Below are 19,741 nucleotides of genomic sequence, written 5' to 3'. Positions count from 1 at the left end.
ATTAAAGCTTGAACTTCATAAATTATGGCTAGTTGTTCGGATATTAGGGCTTGAAGTGGATTCGATTGTGTTGGTGCCGGGCTGAGTATATGCGATAGACTGTGGTCCATGTGGGGACCTCTATCATTGTCACCCATGTGGTCTGATGGTGGCCTTTTCAATCTTGTCGACCATGTGGGGGACCTTCATGTGAAGCTGTGCTGTTTTTCCTATGTGGTGTGGTCCCGAAAGCTAAAATATTAAAGTTTTTGGCTTTTTTCCTTCAATGCAGGGTCGATATGGGCGATAAAGACACAATTATCGGCATCATTGTGCGCTATGGAGGAGAATTTGTCATCGGCACTGACGAGTGGGAATACTTTGGGGGACTTGAAGGTACCGTTTATTTCGATAGAAGCAAGCCAGCATAAATTAATCTCATGAGGGATATAGTTCAACAATGAAGATGTAAAATAGGAAGTTTGCATTATTGTGTTCCTGGAAGCAGCTTGAAGGACGGTATTAGAAACTTTGATGATGATAATGGTGTTAAGGATATTATCTACCATTATCTTCATGGAAAAGAAGCTGTTGTGTACGTTGAGTCCTATAGTGATGGTGAATCTGATGAAGGGGCTGAGGGAGGAGACGTAGGTGATGGTGCTGCTTTACCTAGTACTCAGGTTGGTGCTAGTTCTATTATAGATGAAGCTGGACATGAGAGGAATGAGAGGGAGGCAAGCCATGCAGCGAGTGAAGAGTTCACTGGATTTGAGTTCACTGGATTGTCGTGGGAAGTTACTGCATCTAGTGAATCAGATGATGAGGGTGTGATAAATGTAAATTTACCAAGTGAAGATGACGATGAGGAACTTGCACAGTCAAGGCAAAAGCAAAGGGAATTTGGAAAAAAATCAATAGCTGCACTTGGAGGATTGCATGAAGCTGAACTAGGACATAACATTGATGGAGCTCCAGCTGAAGGTAATCACACTGATTATGAAGAAAGTGTCTCTGATGAACAGAATGATAATTCTGAAAATCAGCATGAAGATGATGATCCCGTTGTGCGTAGAAGGAAACGTAAGTATCCGTTATACGATCCTGGCTCTTCTTCTTCTGTGTTGACTATAGGTCTGAAATTTTCTGATGCCAAACAATTCAAAGAAGGGATTATCAAGTATTCAATAGCTGAACAGAGGACTCTTCAGTTCACTTGAAATACGCAGGACTATGTTAGAGCAAAGTGTTCTCAACCTAGTTGTTCGTGGAAGATGTATGGCGCACGTTCAAAGAGGGACGGGTCATTCCAAATTAGGTCATTACAGGAGGAACATACTTGTTCCATCATGTTTGACAACAAAAGGGTAACGAGTGCTTGGTTGTCGAAGCACTTCTTCGATACCATTAAAGCGATGCCTGATGTGAAGAGTGCTCAGCTGAAGCAGTTGGTGAGGGAGCAGGTAGGGATTAACGTGTCACTCAATCAGTGTAAAAGAGCAAAGTATAAGGTGATGAAAAAAATTCTAGAGAGGTACAAGGAAGAATATGGTCAAATTTGGGAATATGTTGGAGAATGTAGGCTGCAAAACCCGGGTAGTCGAGTTTATGTTAAGGTTGTGGAGCGGCCACTGCTTAACCATGGGACTAACTTTGACCGAATTTATATTTGCTTTGATGCATGCAAGCGGGGATTTGTTGCTGGTTGTAGACGAGTCATAGGGTTAGATGGATGTTTTTTGAAGGGTGTGTGCAAGGGAGAATTGTTGGCTGCCATTGGGAGGGATGGCAATAATCAGATGTTTCCAATTGCTTGGGCTGTTGTGAAGGTAGAGAGCAAGGACACTTGGTCGTGGTTCCTGAAAAATTTGATGGCGGACCTTGAGATCACTAATGGAGGAGGTTGGGCATTCATGAGCGATCAACAAAAGGTAATGCTGGTGCAACTGCACAAACAATATTTATGACATTTTATCTTGCACATGCCTTTATTAATAGCTTGATGTATGAATTCTTGTAGGGACTTCTTCCTGCTCTAGCTGAGTTGATGCCATTTGCTGAACATAGGATGTGTACGAGGCACATATATGCAAACTGGGCAAAGATCTACAAAAAGGAGAAACTACAGAAGTAATTGTGGATGATAGCTAAGAGCACCAACATGGCTGATTTTAGAATTCACAAACAACAGCTGCTTGACTTGACGAAGGATGGTTATGAGGCACTTTTTCAAACTGAACCCAGGCATTGGTGCAAGGCCTTTTTCAGTGAAGAATTCAAGAGCGATATCATTGATAACAATCTCAGTGAAGCCTTCAATGGCAGAATTTTAGAGGCGAGGTGCAAACCAATCATCAGCATGCTTGAAGATATTCGAGTGATAGTCATGACAAGGTTGCAAAAACAGAGAGATGAGGCTGCGAAGTGGACTGGACAGTGTGGTCCTAGGATTGCTAAAAGATTGGACGACAACTTGGCGAGTAGTAGGTTCTGTCATCCTATCTGGAATGGAGATGATGGCTATGAGGTCATGGAAAAAACAGACAAGTATGTTGTCCAATTGGACAAACTAAAGTGCTTATGTCGAGCTTGGCAACTTTCTGGAATTCCCTGCACGCATGCCATTTGTGCCATCCAAGCGAAGTACCATAATCCCAAGGATTACCTGCATGGTTGCTACCACAAAAGCACATATCTTGCTGCGTACCAGCACATGATGCAGCCTATTAGAAGTACAAAATTCTGGGAGCCGACAAATCATGAAGCCCCTCATCCTTTGCCACTTAAGAAACAAATGGGAAGGCCTAAAAGGAGACGAAGAAAGTAGGAGGGAGAGCCCAGAAGTAAGAAGATGAGCAGGTCAGGTGTAGAGATAAAATGCTCATATTGTCGTGAGGTAGGTCACAATAAAAGTGGTTGTCATTTGAAGAAGCAACATCGGTTGCTTCAATAGCCAAGTGGAGGGACTCAAATTGGATCAAGTGCAGCGCCAGCACAAGAACCAGCTGAAGGGGCTGCTGAAAGGCCTGCTGGAGGCCAGCTGATAGGCATGCTGATTGTCTAGCTGAAGGACCTGTTGAACGCCAAGTTCAAGAACTAGCTGAAGAGCCAACCGGAGGCCCAGGTTTAAAGGCAACCTCCTCCTCGACTGTTGCACAGGCTAGGAGAAAATATCCAGTAAGCTATATGTATTTGTATTAATCTTTAGGGAGCAGACTTTGGCTTTAGTTGACATTGTTTTGTCCTTATCAGTTGAGAAGAAAACCAACTGAACAAGCAGCTCAGGTTCCTCAAAGTGAGGCACCATATCAAACAAGAGGGGTCCTCGGCAGAAGATTAAGGCAATATGGTTATGGAATTTATACGGACTTCAATACTGGAATGACTATTTTGCATGTAAGTTTTGTACATCTCATACATTTCATTCGTGAGTTTTTCACTTTTATGACAATATTGCTTCTTCTCATCCATGATTATGTTGTAGCCCGGGAGGAGTTCGAAGGTTCTCATATCTCAAGTTGGCCCAAGCCAAGAGTCAAGAGCTGCACCAAAAAGAATCCAACCAACGTCGCAAGCAGTTGGTCCGAAGAGAAGAAGGGTGGCTGCAGAGAAGAGTGTTCGTAAACTGCCACCAACAAAAAACTCAACACTAGTTCCTGATCAACCAGCATATGCTGACAGCTCCAAAACAGCCACCAACACCAGTAAGAAGAAGATAGTTGCTGCGCCTAAGAAGAAATCTCGAGCAAGAAGGCCAGTAGAACAACCTGCTGGTCCAGCACTTGAAAAAGATGCAGCTAGAGCAGTTCAAGAAGAAGCAGCTCTAGTTATTGAAGAAGATACAGCTCAAGCAGTTCAAGAAGAAGCAGCTCCAGTTGTTGAAGAAGATGCAGCTCCAGCAGTTCAAGAAGAAGCAGCTCCAGCTATTGAAGAACCTGCATCTTCAGAAGAACAACCTGCAGTTCGTCCAGTTCGAAAGAGTCAAAGAATTATGAATCAATTCAAGAAGCCGTCGAAAGGAAAAGGAAATGGTGGACTTATCACTATTGACTAATGGGAGGGTATTGAGGTGATTGTTAGTTTTTGTGAAATTAGGGAGGTTTACCGTATTGGCTAATAGGAGGTTGATTTTTTGTAGTCCTGGAATGTTATTGACTAATGGGATGTTGTGTGTAATGACTAAATTCGATGTTTACCGTGGTTAAGGTGGTTGTGATTTCCATATTTTTGCACACGTGTTTGTTCTGTTTTAGTATAGTACTGGTGTAGTGGGGTGCTTGCAAGTTGCATCAGTAAGTTAATATTCAAAGAAACTTACTGATGCAGTTGGTGGGGAGGGTGGGAATTGGTGCTGCTAGTGCTGGTTTTTTGTGCTATTTTCAGGTGCAATATGGTGCTTGCACTAGTTGCTGATTTTGTGCTATTTGGGAGTGCAGTATGCTGTTTGCACTAGCTGCTGATTTTGTACTATTTGGGAGTATAGTATGGTTACTATTTGGGAGTATAGTATGGTAGCTGCTGATTTTGTCATATTTGGGAGTGCAGTAGAGTGCTTGCACCAGCACGCCAGCACGTGCTGGTGCAAGCATTTTGAACCGGTTTTGAATATGGTTTGGGGGTTGTTTAGAGCTGGTGATTGAATATGGTTTAGGGGCTGTTTGAACCAGTTTATGAGTATGGTTTGGGGCGGTTTGGTTTTGGTGAGCAGTGCTGGTACAATTACTGCTTTGATTCTGGAATGATCTGGTTTAAAGATTGGTTTGTTGGAACCAAAGTCTCCATTTTTCAAAGAAACACACGGCATGACACTTAAGTGATCAACTTTCGGCCACAATTGGCACTTAAGTGATTACTTTTGAACCACGACTGGAACTTAAGTGCTCACTTTTGAACCACGACTAGAACTTAAGTGATCACTTTTGAACCACGACTGGCACTTAAGTGATCACGATTAGAAACATTTGGCACTAAAATGTCAACTGCTGAACTTGTGACGACTTCATAATTTGCTGCTACGCAGAGTTGCAGCACTTGCAGCACCCTCATTTTTCAGTAGTGAGCCTTACTCCATAATATGCAACCATCTAACCAGATGAAAAAAATACAACAAATGAGCAAGTGAATATGCAGCAAATGAGAAAAAATATGAAGCAAATGAGGAAGTGCAGCAAATGACAGCAAATGAGCAAAAATATGCTGCCAATGAGGAAGTGCAGCAATGATAGCAAATGAGCAAAAATATGCAGTAAAATATGCTGAAAATGAGAAAGTGTAGCAAATGACAGCAAATGAGCAAAAATATGCTGCAAATGACAGCAAATGAGCAAAAATATGCAGCAAAATATGCTGCAAATGAGGAAGTACAGCAAAAGACAGCAAATGAGCAAAAATATGCAACAAATATGCTGCCAATGAGGCAAAACTGCATCAAAATATGCAGCAACAAAATACTAAGCAACTCAACATTGAGAACCAATAAATTTCAACCTTCCATTTGTGATAGATTGTAGCAAACCTCTTGTTACATACATAAATTGCAGCAAACTAATAACACAACCGTAGCTACAAATTGCCAAATACACGTACATAGTACAAGCCTATCTTAAATTATGGTAGACTAAGAAACTTTTGCTCATAACTGACATTACATTTGACCATAAAATAGGCTATGAAAAATATCAATAACACAATCAACAATTGATAACACTTTCTTTCGATTTTCATCCTTCGAACTTCCTTCTTCAAATGGTTGGCCAGAGATGCTAAAGCCTTCATTTCAGCTTGCAATGAGTCGACATCGTCCAACTCGTCCAACTCGTCCATTAATGCAGGTGGAGGTTGATGTCGAGCTTCAAGTAGCTTCACTATCACCTCTGTTGCTCGATCTGAAAATTTCGCATCAACCCACTTGAAGAATTTGCACTTCGAGCCTTCTCTATACCTGGCGCATCCATGGAATCTTCTCCCGGGGTTCAATCGAGTCCAAGATGTTCTTCTTGGACTCGGTAATCCACAATAGCAGAAGAACCGACCTTCTTCTTCACTTCGTTCAAACGAATTTGAGCCACTAGTGAAGCTCCTGCCATCCATTTGCAACCTTTGGCTATCAATTTCGGGGAAAACAAGGAAATAATATGGCCGGTTAGGGTTTGCAATTGGGGAATATGTCCAATTAGCCGATTTAGGGTTCCTATATTTGGGGGAGAAAGGTTGAACAATGTCGTTTTCGCTATAAGGGCTGACTAGACTCTCCGGCCTGCTCCGGCCAGCCATCTCAGCATCGAATATTAATAAAAAAGAGCCACATCAGATTTCCGGCGTGCCATGTCAGCTTTGGCACTAAAGTGATCGATTTTCAAAAAAGTTGGCACCAAAGTGATCCGAAAAAAAGTTATGGCACCAAAGTGATCGCCGTACACAAGTTATGGCACTTGTGGTGTACTTTTGCCTAATTTCTTCGGTATAGATTTTATAGGACGTTGTGAGATTGTGCGTTAGTTTATGACATGTTCATCCTTTTGTTTGGCTTTAAGGTGTAAGTCTAATTTCGAGTCTTGTTTTTTTTTTTGGTGTGAAATGTAAGTAGTATATAACAGATGATGTACAACAGCTTAGGGGCATTCCCCGGCATTACAACTAGTACTAATAATTCGAGAATATGGAGGTAGGAAGTCTCCATAAAGTAGCTAAAACAAAGTTAGCTTGCGAAGGTTTGATTTTTTTGTATAGCGAAGCTCTACCTCTTACATTTTTTCGCACCTTCGCCAAAATAATCTGAATGTCAGTTGGATTGTTTTGAAACCGCCTATGGTTGCGCTCCATCCAAGTGCAATATACGATCGCTAGGAAAGATACTTTGAGGAGTTTATTGCCAAATCTTTGCCTCTTGTTGCTCTAACCATCCATTGAAGCTCCTCATTCCATCCCCATACATTACGCCTAATCCCATGTTGCGCAAGAATATTGCGCCAGATGCTACCTGTCCATTCGCATTGGAAGAAAAGGTGAGTCGTGTTCTCTATACTTGCCCTACAGAAGGTACATTGAACATCGACTGAGGTCATCCACCGTGATATGATCTCTGCTGTCGGAAGCCTATCCTTACATACTAGCCAACCAATAAAATTGTGTTTGCTAACGCCACTACTCCATATTAAGTTATACCACTCCACAGCCGGACTCTCGTGTCTAAGTTCATCCAAGATATCATGGCAGCAATATCTTGGATTAGACATGACTGGGGTTAGGACATGACGTAGTTTGAGGAGACATCGCCAACTCCAGGCCATACTACCCTTCATGTCCATCTGCAAAAATGGGGTTCCTCTGCATTTTGTACTGTGGACCCAGGAGCTCCAAAGTGAAGAAGATGGATGATTGATAAGATTCCACATTGTGCGCCCTAATAACACTTTGTTCCATAGGTTCAAATCAGGCAATCCTAACCCTCCTTCCTTTTTGGGTGAGCATACTACACGCCATGCAACTTTGTGCGATCCACGGTTTGTTGAAGACCCAACCCATAGGAAGTGGCGAATCTTCTTCTCAATCTCATAGATAGTTTGCTTCGGAAGAAGAAACATTTGCATCCAGTACGTGCAGATAGATATAAGGACCGATTTGGTTAGTTGTAACCGACCCGCATAACTCATATGCTTCATTCCCCAACTCTCAATTTTCTTGAATATCTTATCAGTAAGGCTTTTGCAATCTGAGTGGGTGAGTCTTTTAGTAATAAGAGGAACACCCAAATACTTGATAGGGAGAGTACCTGTGGGAAAAGGCGTATGGTCCAATATAAGAAGCTTTTCCTCCTCATTTAACCTAGAGAAAAATATTTGGCATTTGTCAGGGTTAAACCGCAGTCCAGTGAGAGTGGCGAATTCTTCAAGAGCTTCTACCAGGCATAGAACAGAGTCTACATCTCCATGGGCAAATAAGAACAAGTCATCGGCGAAGCAAAGGTGTGTAATCCTTTGCGTTTTGCAGCGCCAATGGTATTTGAAGGAAGAACCAGCAACTTTTGCTCTTACAATTCTATTGAAAATTTCCATAACTAGAGCAAATAGAATAGTATGGGTAAGCGACTCCTTATTTGGAATATTAGGAATGTGTCCCAAGGTTCTCGAGGTGCCAAAGTGTATTTGATTGAGTTGTTTGGTCTCATTTATCTTGTATGCATATAAGGTGATCAATGCTTTGAGTTATTCAAGTCCTTCAATGAAGATTGGTCGAGGATATTTAGCACCTCAGAAAATCTCTTTAAGGATGGTATCGGAGTGCACATCAAAAGTAGAGATATATATTCTAATATGAGGGTAATTATGTATACTACTTGAGGCTAAATATGTGAAAGTGACAAACATGTTTAAATGGTATGGCAAATTTAGGTTGTGACGAAACTGATTTGACTATAACTTATGAAGCAATGATTTCTAGATTATTGACCTAGAGTGCAAAGAATTATGTGCTATGCATTGTTAATGTAGAATTATCTGTGGATCTATGGAGAGCTTAATATACATGATTTCGATGTTATCTCATAAGTGGATAAGGTCTGATGAATATATAAAGAGTATCTAGATAGATTTAGTTTAGTATTCATTGATGACATTTTGACATATTAGAAAAGTTTGAAGAGACACAAACAACACTTGAGAATTATGTTACAGATTTTAAGTGAAAACAAGTTGTTTACTAACTTTTGGCTTGATTATATAGAATTATGAGGCCGTGTGTTTTGATGGACCGAAAGACAGTTGAAACAGTTGTTTAGTGGAATTGCTTTGCTAGTGTTTCAAAGGTGAGAAGTTTTCAGCAGTGAATGGAAAGTTCATTCTGATTTTCTAAAATAGATCAACACCTAAAAGGAAAATGAATGTGCAAATGTGATATAGGCAAGATGATATACTAAATGAAGTACTTTTCTAAACATGGACATAAAATTTAACACAATACGGCTTGAAGTGCAATGCAATCCTAAGAGAAGAAATCTATCATGTAATGTGGATATAGAAATAAATCTAAATTTACCTAAATGCTCCCCTAGACATATTTTTGTGAATTCTTTTATGAAGAGGTTATCTAAATTCGCCAACATGCAAAATGTAATTTTTGTATTTTAACATTTTTTTTATCATTTTTATTAAATACATAAAAAACGGAAACATAAGCGCAATAACAATAATAATGCTTTATGTATGTCTTAGATATGCAAGACAACATTTATTCATAAAAGTTCTACTCTTTCTAATGTAGTAATTATCCTAATGAAGTTCAATCCTAAAATGTAATGAAAAATGCTAACTATGCCAGAATATGCAAATATGAACATACATCATAGAACTGTGAAAATGGCTTTCTCTAAATTTGTTAATGTTTAATATGTCATTTCCTAGAGGGATAATGACATGAATGGTCCATAAACTTTGACTCAATACGCAATGTGCTCCATGAACTTTTAAGTTATTTAATGTAGTCCTTGAACTTTTGGTAAATGGTCAAACTAGTCTTTACACTATATGAAAATATCCAATGTTATACCCACCCATGGGTAGCTCAGTTGGTTAGGGCGTACTTGAGATTGTGTGGTTAGGCGCACTAGTCCCAGGTTCGATTCCCCAGCTGAGCACTTGTGATTTAAGTGGGGGGCCATGGCGGTGGGTTGCTGTGCCAGTCTCCCCCCAAGGAATAGTCGAAGTGCACGCAAGCTGGCCCGGACACCTCGGTTACCAAAAAAAAAATATCCAATGTTATCATTCATTAGAAAAGTATAGGGAAATACAGCCACAACCACCCATGTAAAATCCATAAGGGACCAAAGAACATATTGGAATAAGCATTATAAAGAGAAGTTTGTGCATCAGACAGAGAGGAAAATTGGTACAGAAAATGTACGGAGAGAGCCAATACAAGATAAAAGTGGTATGTTCTTCAGAGATGATTTCTCCTTCAGAATTGGCAAATTTATCCATAAAAGGACTGTAAGAAAAATCAAGACAAGACGGATCACGAAACTGTGGGCATGTGTGAACACTGAGTTCGCAAAATTCTTCAAAAGGAGGAAGACCGGTTAGAGCCCACAAATCCAATAGGGAAACAATCAGCAGTCCCGTAGGGAGGAAGAAGCAATGTGAAGAAGGCTGACCATAAACAGCAGAGGCTGCCAACGAAACCAAACTTGACAGGATCGAAGGACATGCAACAAAACTTCAAAGCCAAGTCGACTTTCGCTTGCTGCCAGAAATACCACATTTCCTTCTTCATTCTCTTGTACCACTGAAAAATCACTCGTCGAAAGTTGGGAAAGAGCTGCTGACCAAGCATGAGCGCAAATGAAATCGCCGTTGATGGGGAGAACCTCCATGCAATGGTGAGGAAAGCAATCAATAAACATGGGCGGAGTAGGAAGTGATTTGAAGTGGGGACCCAATATAATTTGGTCTCTGTCGATATCATTATCCATGAAAGACAACGACATGCGACCATTCCGCTCGTGGCATTGGAAATCTTCAAAACGTTCCAAATATGCTGCTGACTGAGTACTCAAAGGGGCACGAGTCCTCCGAGCCATTGCTAAAGCAAAAGAAGTGAGGGTTTGCAGGCAAAGACGAGTTAAAAAGAAGTGACCGGTACGAACAGGATGATTTGGTATAAATAAACCATCTCGGGCAACCGAAAAGGTTCAGTCTTTGAATCATCGGTTTTTCCAACCTTGAAATAACGATGACTACAGACAGATTGAGAATTGCGAGGTGACTTTTTCGAATATATCGCGTCGTCGGTTATTAATTTGAATCAAGGAGGGTCATGTGGAAAGGTGCAAGGTTGATAAGAAGTTTCAATTAAGCATACATATTCGGAGAAGTCAAGATCGATAGGTATGGGCAAAAAAGAGATGATTGCACTAACGGGAAATTAATTCTTATTATTCACAAAGTTCTTTATCTCGTTTTGGAAGGCTAACATGAGATGATCTAAGTTGTTGTTCTCTTCGATATGTCGATTCTTGGTGCGCCTCTTTTCGGCCATCACTCCAAGTAACCGATCCTTCTCATTCTTTTCCAACGCCTCGAGAGAAGTAATACTCTGACTTAAGACCTCCTCTGCCCGGGCTAGCTGAGTATCTTTGAGTTCTTGTCGATATTGTACCCAAGCCAGCTTCATCTCAAGTGCTGCCAATTGCCTTTTGAGAGTTACCTCTTCTGCAGCGAGTGTTCTACCTCGTCATAATGTTTGGGTTTGCAATTGGGTTTTGGGGAGTTGTTGGCAGTTTGGTGTTCAAGAAGAATTGGAGACACGCGTACTTCGACTGTGGATTGTAAAACGGACATGGTGTACGTGATTGTTGCAGTGAAGGCAGCCGAGTTGAGGAGGAGACTGAGAAGAGCGTAACATGCCTGTTCTCCACATCAATTCAGTCCAATGCTTTATTGATCTCGTGAAGTTCTTGCTTTCTTGTCCAAGCGGAATCGTCTTAGTAGCTGGCTTGTTTCTCCTTATGAGTCGTAGCCAATTTTTTGGTTTTCTCTAGTTGCAAGCTTGTCCGGGCAAGCCGTCAACGAACGGCATGGGAAGTGCAAGTCACGTCATTTGGTAATTTAGTGTTGCTCAGCAATTTAGCAGTACTTTGTGTTATTATACTCGTGATGCTTTGCTTGTCAATGATGTGAAATTATGTTAGCAAGTTCCATTTTGGTCCTGTTTACGCTTTTGCTGCTAATTGCATGTCGAGGGTAATACAAAATCAGGACATGAAATTGATAATGGCGTAGGGCCCTTCTTTGTTAGATGTGTTCCTTTCCTACATTATATATCCTTTCTCAATTTCAAGACATCCGAAAAAGATTTGCATGTAATCCAAATCACAATGTGAATACATAGTAGAAGGGCTAGACGTGCTAGTACATGGGCTCAACTGATAATACAGGGGCTATCAAACGAGTGAATCATTCAATTTATCACCATCAAAAGATCACTGAAAATACGATATGATTCTCGTTCTCATTTTCTTTTCTTTTCTTTTTAATTTCATTGTTTAAGAGGAATCTAGGTTCCAGTCATGGGAAATTTTCCGTGGTTGATAGATTTATTAAGTTGATGATAGACTTAAATACCATTGCAAAAAAAGTATGATCAGCGACTTGCTTGTCATGTGATCTTATGATAATTATCAAGGATCAACGTCTAAATGAATTTAAAATTAGTTTCTTTTTAAATTTTAGAAGTATAGTTAAATTATGATAATTATCAAGGACCAACGTCTAAATGAATTTAAAATTACTTTCTTTTTAAATTTTAGAAGTATAGTTAGCAAATTATCATCATTATAATCAATTTATCAACATCCAAATAATTAGCAGGTTATTAACTGCTTCCAAATTTTACCGTGTGGTAAATAGACTACTCCTACTACAATGGATTTGCCAACATCTCAATAGATTAATAAATTACCACAGTTTGGGAATTTATTCTTGGTGGTTTACTAAGCACAAGTGTAAAATTTGAAAAGAAATTGGTAACTTACAAATTTATTCGAATATTAGTAAATTCGTGATAGTGCGGTAGCTTACTAACCGTACTTGTAATATTTCAAAAATAATTGTTAACTAGCTAATTTATTGGGTTGTTGGTAAGTTCTATAGAGGATTGGATATATACTAAGCAACTTGTAACATTTTAAAGAAGTTAGTAATTTACTAATTTATTTGAAACATTGTCAAATAAAGAAGTTAGTAATTTACTAATTTATTTGAACATTGTCAAATAAAGAAGTTAGTAATTTACTAAGCAACCGTACTTGTAATATTTCAAAAATAATTGTTAACTAGCTAATTTATTGGGTTGTTGATAAGTTCTATAGAGGATTGGATATATACTAAGCAACTTGTAACATTTTAAAGAAGTTAGTAATTTACTAATTTATTTGAAACATTGTCAAATTCATTATAGTTAGTAGTTTACTAAACTACACAGGTAAAATTTGAAATTGATTAGTAACTTACTAACATCCCAATAATTTAGTGACTTTTAACTTTTTTTCGAACCCTACAATTGTACTTAATAAACCAGAGGTTAATAATTTATCAACAGGACTGTTTTTTGGGTTGGATTTCCTTGGGCCACCAAATCTTTTTATGAATTCGGCTCCAAATGTTGAAAGAAGTCGGTAAATCTAATGGGAGAAAAGTTCATAATTCGACATTGACGTTTGTAACTTAAAAATGTTGGTAATTTTTTTTTAATAATGTTAACTTTCAAACATGGGTGTTAAAATCTTGATTCAAATCTAAAATCATACGACGTTGCGATTTAAGTGGGACGATGGATGTGATATTGCGTACCTGAATTAATGCAGTTTGCTCCCAGCTTTTGATGTCATACACGATTCCACATATTGATACTTTTACATTTTCAAATGTTTTAGGTGCGCATCAAATTATAAAAGTGATGTTCCGAGAGTAGAATTTTACTGTACCAAGTTCGTAAGAAAGCCCTCCTAATAAGTCATGTTTTGATTGATACTTGTTAATTTATCAAAGAAAATTTTACTAATAATAAGGCACTTGTGCCTAGGGATATCAACAGTTCGGTTCGGTTTGGGTTTGTTGAAAATCCAAACCGAACCGAACCGAACCGTTAGGGTGTACGTTTGAATCAAACCGAATCTCGGGCCGAACCAAATATGAACCAAACCGAAAACCCTAGTTCAGATGGGTTCGGATTTCGATTCGGATGAAAAAATCAAATATTAGGGTTTATCATGGCGATTTTGAGAGGGGTGAGAGAGAGCGTTCGGTTTTTGTTGAGAATTTTAGTTCGGTTTTTCAGTTTGGTTTGGTTAACCAAACCGAACCGAAATAAACCTGAATTGGAAGAAAAAAACGGTTATTTTTTCATTATCTGAATCGAAACCCGAATAGAGCCGAAAATGAACGAAATTTCGGTTTGATTCAATTTGGTGCTGGTTTCAGTTTGGTTTTTGATACCCCTACTTGTGCCCCAGAAACTTGAAACTTCAAACATTTGCTATAGAAGGAAGGACATGATTTCATAGAATGACAGATTTAAATGGGCCTCAACAGGGATGGGCCTTGTTAACTGGTGCTGGTCTGGACAAATTCAGATGGGCCTCAACAATGACGGGCCCCCAATTCTAGCAGCGTCTTCCGGCCCTTGCGAGCTTCTAACTAGACTCAATTTTGCGTAGGAATTTAATTTAGATGTGACCTTTTGCTTTCTTTGTTATGTTATTAATGACATCTTAATGGCGAATGTATAAGAACTGAGTGAGAGAGGCTTGCATCAAAGCTACTTTTGTGCGAGGCTCCACATACCATAGTTGATACAATCGTGCTGTAAATCTTTTATCAAGAGTTAGTCTTTTCGAAAATTGAGTGATTATGCCAAAAATTAGCATCGAGACTCTTTTTTAACAAACTAGATGAACAAATGGACGGTCGTCCAGGAAATGATGGGACTAATGCAGCCTTTGCCGGAAGCAATTATACTGCTCTTTGCGCTTTGTTAAATCATTGGTTGTCATATAAGCCCACATACAATCTAACTAATAATCAATATCCAATGTGCAGTACACCCCACGAAACGGATTAATAGTAGGACCGTAAGACCGAAAGTGCCCTAAGAAATAGGAGAAGGTTTGAAATTTTACTGATACATCTTTATATAGTCATCTTTTGAGTACTCCTTTTGAAGATTTCACATATGTAGACTAGACTACGTGATTTGGTGAATTCATCTTCAAACCAAAATGGCTAATGACCGCGTAGTTACTCTTGTCATCGATGTAAGTTTCTACGGATGAATGCAACAAGATCAACAATTCAACAATATAGAGATACTCACGGGAATGGAATGTTGCATGATTTTGTACAATATTTCATCTTTTTCATCTTGCGAATTTCATCGGTTCCCGATCTCTTTATTCAGAACCACTTTCATGATTAATTAGACCGGGGTCTTAATTCCTCATCTAATTTGGTGAAAGCATAACGAATCTATTGAATAATTTATCCATCTATGCACCTCATAGAAGTACGACAACGGGGAAGGCTAGTAATATGAACATTCATCGGTTGAATGGAAATGATGTAAGGTCAAAAGTCAGTATTTTCCTCCTATTCATTCACAGAGAATGATCCTAAAGTAGACCCTGTATCGTACCATACAATTGACTCAATAAACATATCATCCACGAGAATATTTTGAGAATCCATGGTATCAGTACATAATATCCTGGAAGTTGCTCGATTTCCATTTCGTTAAAATCTTGTTAGAATTTGCATTTTATCCAAAAGAAATGCAAACAGATCAATATAGAGACCCAAGTCGTCGCAGAATACGACGACATGAACCTCAAGACTCGACTTGGTGCTTGCGGGACTTGTGCTACAAAACTTGGCCATACGTAAGTTTTACACGATAATGCGGTTGGTCCAGCCCCAACGAAGTGCGTACCTGTCGGTGCCGACTTTGTTAAGATGTTATCTATCGCTTGGCTTATAGCAGTGGGCAAAAGTGAAAGTATATTATAAGTTTTTTACTGGCCAAATAGGGAAGCTTTAGTAGTTGAAAAGGAAAAAAAAAGGGGAAAAAAAACACTAAAAGAAGAGATTTACAACAATTCTTATTTTTCATATTATCTAACATGTTTATACAACACAACACTGCAAAAACTGGAGAATTTCTCCGCAATCTCCTCAATGGTGAGTTTTTATTTTTGGGTCGAATCCTGGTGGTGAGTTGACTTGCCCTAATTTGTAGATGATTCATTTTCTCTTCTAGATGGGGTCCAGTCATCATTGTAGACACTCCAATTGCAAGAATGGACGTGCCTTTTCTTCCTGATTATGATTGTGACATGTGGACCTCACATGTCTTGAATATACATCCTTGAGATGGTAAACATGCATGCACATAAGTAAAAGCTCTCGCTGCCCTTCTCTATAAGTGATCTGGGTTTCATTAGAGAACCCTCAAACAGACTCTAAAGCATACATCTATTCTCTCCTTTATTTCTCATGGGGAGATACTATCCCAAAGTGCTTGCACTAGTAGCCCTACTACTTATTTTAGATAATTCGTGTGTATGCTTTTGCAGAAATTCAACATCCATTTGCATAGTGCAAGAAAGAGAGGCTCTGCTCCAGCTTAAACAAAGCCTCTCAGACCCATATGGCTTGCTTTCTTTTTGGAAAGACGAAGATTGTTGCAAATGGAAAGAAGTCACTTTGTGATAGTGTATGGTCACGTTATTGAGCTCCAATTCTTACCCCAAATTGTAAGAGACTATAATGGTACTATTGTTAGTCCCATAAAACAGAAGCTCTCCATGGCTGGCAAGTTGAACTCTTCTTTGCTCAACTTAACATACTTAAACTACTTGGACTTAAGTGGCATCAATTTCAAACATGGAACAATACCTGAATTCCTCGGTTCGATGAAACAATTGAGGCACCTCAATTTGTCATTTGGTAACTTTCATGGAATAGTTCCTCAACAATTGGGAAACCTCACCAAGTTGGAAGTCCTTGATCGTCATGATGATCTTGGATTTTTGGTTGTTGATGATACCCAGTGGGTTTCTTATATTCGGTCTCTAAATTACCTCGATATGAGTGGCTTGACGATTGCCACGGGAACAGACCTCAGGTGATCATCATGCTCCCAACTTTATCGCATTTGAGTTTATCAACTTGCAGACTTTTCAACTTTTATCTTTCTTCTCTTCGCTTGGCCAATTCCACTTCTCTTGTTCATCTTCGGTACCTTGATCTTTCAAAGAATCTCTTCAAAGGTCCCATCCTAAATGCTATGCTCCAAAACATGACTTCTCTCCAGCTTGACCTTTTAGGGAACTCTTTCAGCATTTTGATTCCCGTGTGGTTTGACAAATTTACAAGTCTTTTTCATCTCAATCTTGAGGGAAATTATTTTTACAAGATTGAAGGAGGCCTATTGTCATTCTTGAATAGTAAGAAGTACCTCAAATCATTGCGTTTGTGTCATAACCAGATCAGAGAAGATATTTCGACATCTCAGAGAATTTCATCAGGATTCATGGAGAATAGCTTAGAGAGTCTAATGATATGTAATAATTATCTTAGTGGTGCTTTGCCAAACTGGTTGATGAACTTTACACTCTTAAGATACTTAGAGCTTGGCAACAATTTCTTCTTTGGTCCAATTCCTAGAGTCATCGGAGCAATGGGAAAGTTGGTAACATTAGATTTTTCAAATAATTGATTGAATGGGGACATATCATCATTAGGTCAGTTGTCATCGTTGAGATTGTTAGATCTTTCGAATAATCGATTGATTGGGGGCCATTCCATCGTCATTAGGTGAGTTGTCATCGTTGAGATCGTTAGATCTTTCGAATAATCGATTGATTGGGACCATTTCACCGTCATTAGGTTAGTTGTCATCATTGAGATTGTTAGATCTTCTCATAATCAATTCTTGGGGCATATTTCTGATTCATTAGGGCAACTACGATTCTTACAAGACTTGCATCTTAACAGTAATCGTTTGAGTGGCACTATACCCGATAAGTTTGGAGAACTTTCCCATCTTTCGGTTCTATTTCTTTTTAACAATTCTTTGGGAGGGCAGATTTCAGATTTGGACATCAGTGACAACAATCACTTGACTTTTAAGGCAAAGCATTGCTGGACACCACCTTTTCGACTTAGATCTATTAGGATGAATTCCTATAAATTCGGAACCACATTTCCCCAATGGATGCAGACACAGGTGGAAGTTAAGAATATATCTCTCTCAGGTGCTTCAATTTTGGGGGCTTTGCCTAAATGGTTAGGCAACATGACATTTAGCCAATTCAATCTCTCGTATAATCAAATCATGGGACCCTTGCCAAACATGTCTTCTGACTGTTCCATTTTAGATCTCTCCCAGAACTTGATCTCTGGACCTCTTCCAAACAATATTGGTGAGATGCATCTAGAGACTTTGTATCTCAATGACAACCGTATCAATGGCACGATACCGTCATCTTTATGTGAAGAGGGGTTGTATGATCTAAATCTTGGCAATAATAAGCTATCCAGCAGTATTCCTGACTATTGGAAGGGTTTTGCTTTATCTCACTTGACTTTGTCATTCAATAAGTTGTCTGGAGTAATTCCAAGCTCAATCGGATCCTTACAAGCACTTTCAACCCTGCACTCGAAGGGAAACCATCTCAATGGGGAGCTTCCCCTGGCTTAGGGTAATTGCACAAACTTGATTATTTCGGACCTTCGAGAGAATAACTTCTCTGGAAATATTCTGACACGGTTCAACGAAAGCTTTTACTACTTGCAGATCCTGAGGCTACGAGAGAATAGTTTTACTGGCATCATTCCTCCGCAGCTTTGCTCACTCTCAGGTTAAAAAATATGGCATATGGCATCCAACAATTTGACGGGAACGATCCCACCTTGTCTCCGCTATATATATAGCATGCAATATTCATATGTATACTTTGGATCTAATCTGGATTGGAATTGAGAGCATGTGGTTGAGATCATGAAGGGAAGATATAATGAATACACCAAAATTGATCCGCAACTTGTGGTCAATTTGGATCTGTCGAGCAACAACTTGACCGGGCCGATTCCCAAGAACTTACTTTCCTCTCGGAATTGCATGGTTTGAACTTGTCGCGCAACCTTCTCTCTGAAGGCATTCCCATTGGCATCGGGGACATGGAGTCACTTGAGTCTTTTGATCTTTCCAACAATCGCCTCTCAGAAACAATTCCGCAGAGCATTTCAGCGTTTACATCCCTAAGCCACCTCAACCTGTCGCACAACAACTTCATGGGGCAGATTCCAAAAGGCAATCAAATCCAGACCCTCGACGATCCTTCCATTTACGCCGGCAATCCTCTACTATGTGGCGATCTTCTGAGAAGAGAATGCCCTGGTGCAGAGGCGCCTCAAGCATCGAAAATCTCTCACCGTGAAGATACACATGAAGAGGATAAGCTTGAAAAGGCATTGTTGTACGGGGTCGTAATGCTTGGAGCTGCGACTGGGTTTTGGGGCTTTTTCGGAGTTCTGCGGTTCAAAAAGGACCGGAGACGTGCGTATTTCAGCTTTGTGGATCAAGCAATAAACAAGCTATACGTGGCTATAGTGGTGAAGGTAGCAAACTGGAAGAGACTGAGACAATCAAGAAGCGCTTAGGTAATGAGCAATCTTGTGCCCTCTCCCCTGCTTTAGGTTCTTCATTTTGGGTGTGTGAAACTCCTTGTCCCCGTATGATCTCTTCCGTCTAGTAATCTCTTCCCTTTCTGTTGGAAAAATTTGTTAGATAACATGGAAAAATAAGAATAATTATTGGAAATCTATTGAAAAAGATAATAAAATAATATCAATGTCTGAGGCATGCTAGTCACCGTCCTTAAGGATAATTCCGCCCCTCGGAGTACGAAACTCGATGCGTAAGGCTCTAGTGGTTATCCTCCCAAGATACAATAGACCTTCTTCTAAACTCCGCACTGAATATTATAAGGAAATAAGAACAACGTTATGTGTATAACCCAGTAAAAAAAGGAAAGATAGATGAAAGAAAGAACAAAGAATATTTTTTTTATTATATATATATATATAAAATATATATATATGTCACTTTCCAATTATGCTCAAAGTAACAATTTATAGGCACAAGAAAGAGAGCCGTTAAAAACCGTTGTAAAATAATGGAGGTTTAAGAACAATTAAATCAAACATTACAA

The 19,741-nt window shown here is 39.3% G+C and overlaps 1 pseudogene; it reads left to right on the top strand.

Annotated features, from left to right (window-relative positions):
- The first annotated feature begins 17,647 nt into the window (after positions 1-17,647).
- LOC115692860 (receptor-like protein EIX2) lies at positions 17,648-19,281 on the top strand (annotated as a pseudogene).
- Positions 19,282-19,741: the final 460 nt, after the last annotated feature.

The sequence above is a fragment of the Syzygium oleosum genome, unplaced genomic scaffold, assembly GCF_021117445.2.
Source record: "Syzygium oleosum isolate NSW1041296 unplaced genomic scaffold, Sole_v2.1 Sole_v2.36, whole genome shotgun sequence".
Lineage (NCBI taxonomy): Eukaryota > Viridiplantae > Streptophyta > Magnoliopsida > Myrtales > Myrtaceae > Syzygium > Syzygium oleosum.
This window is presented reverse-complemented; position numbering and strand designations above follow the sequence as displayed.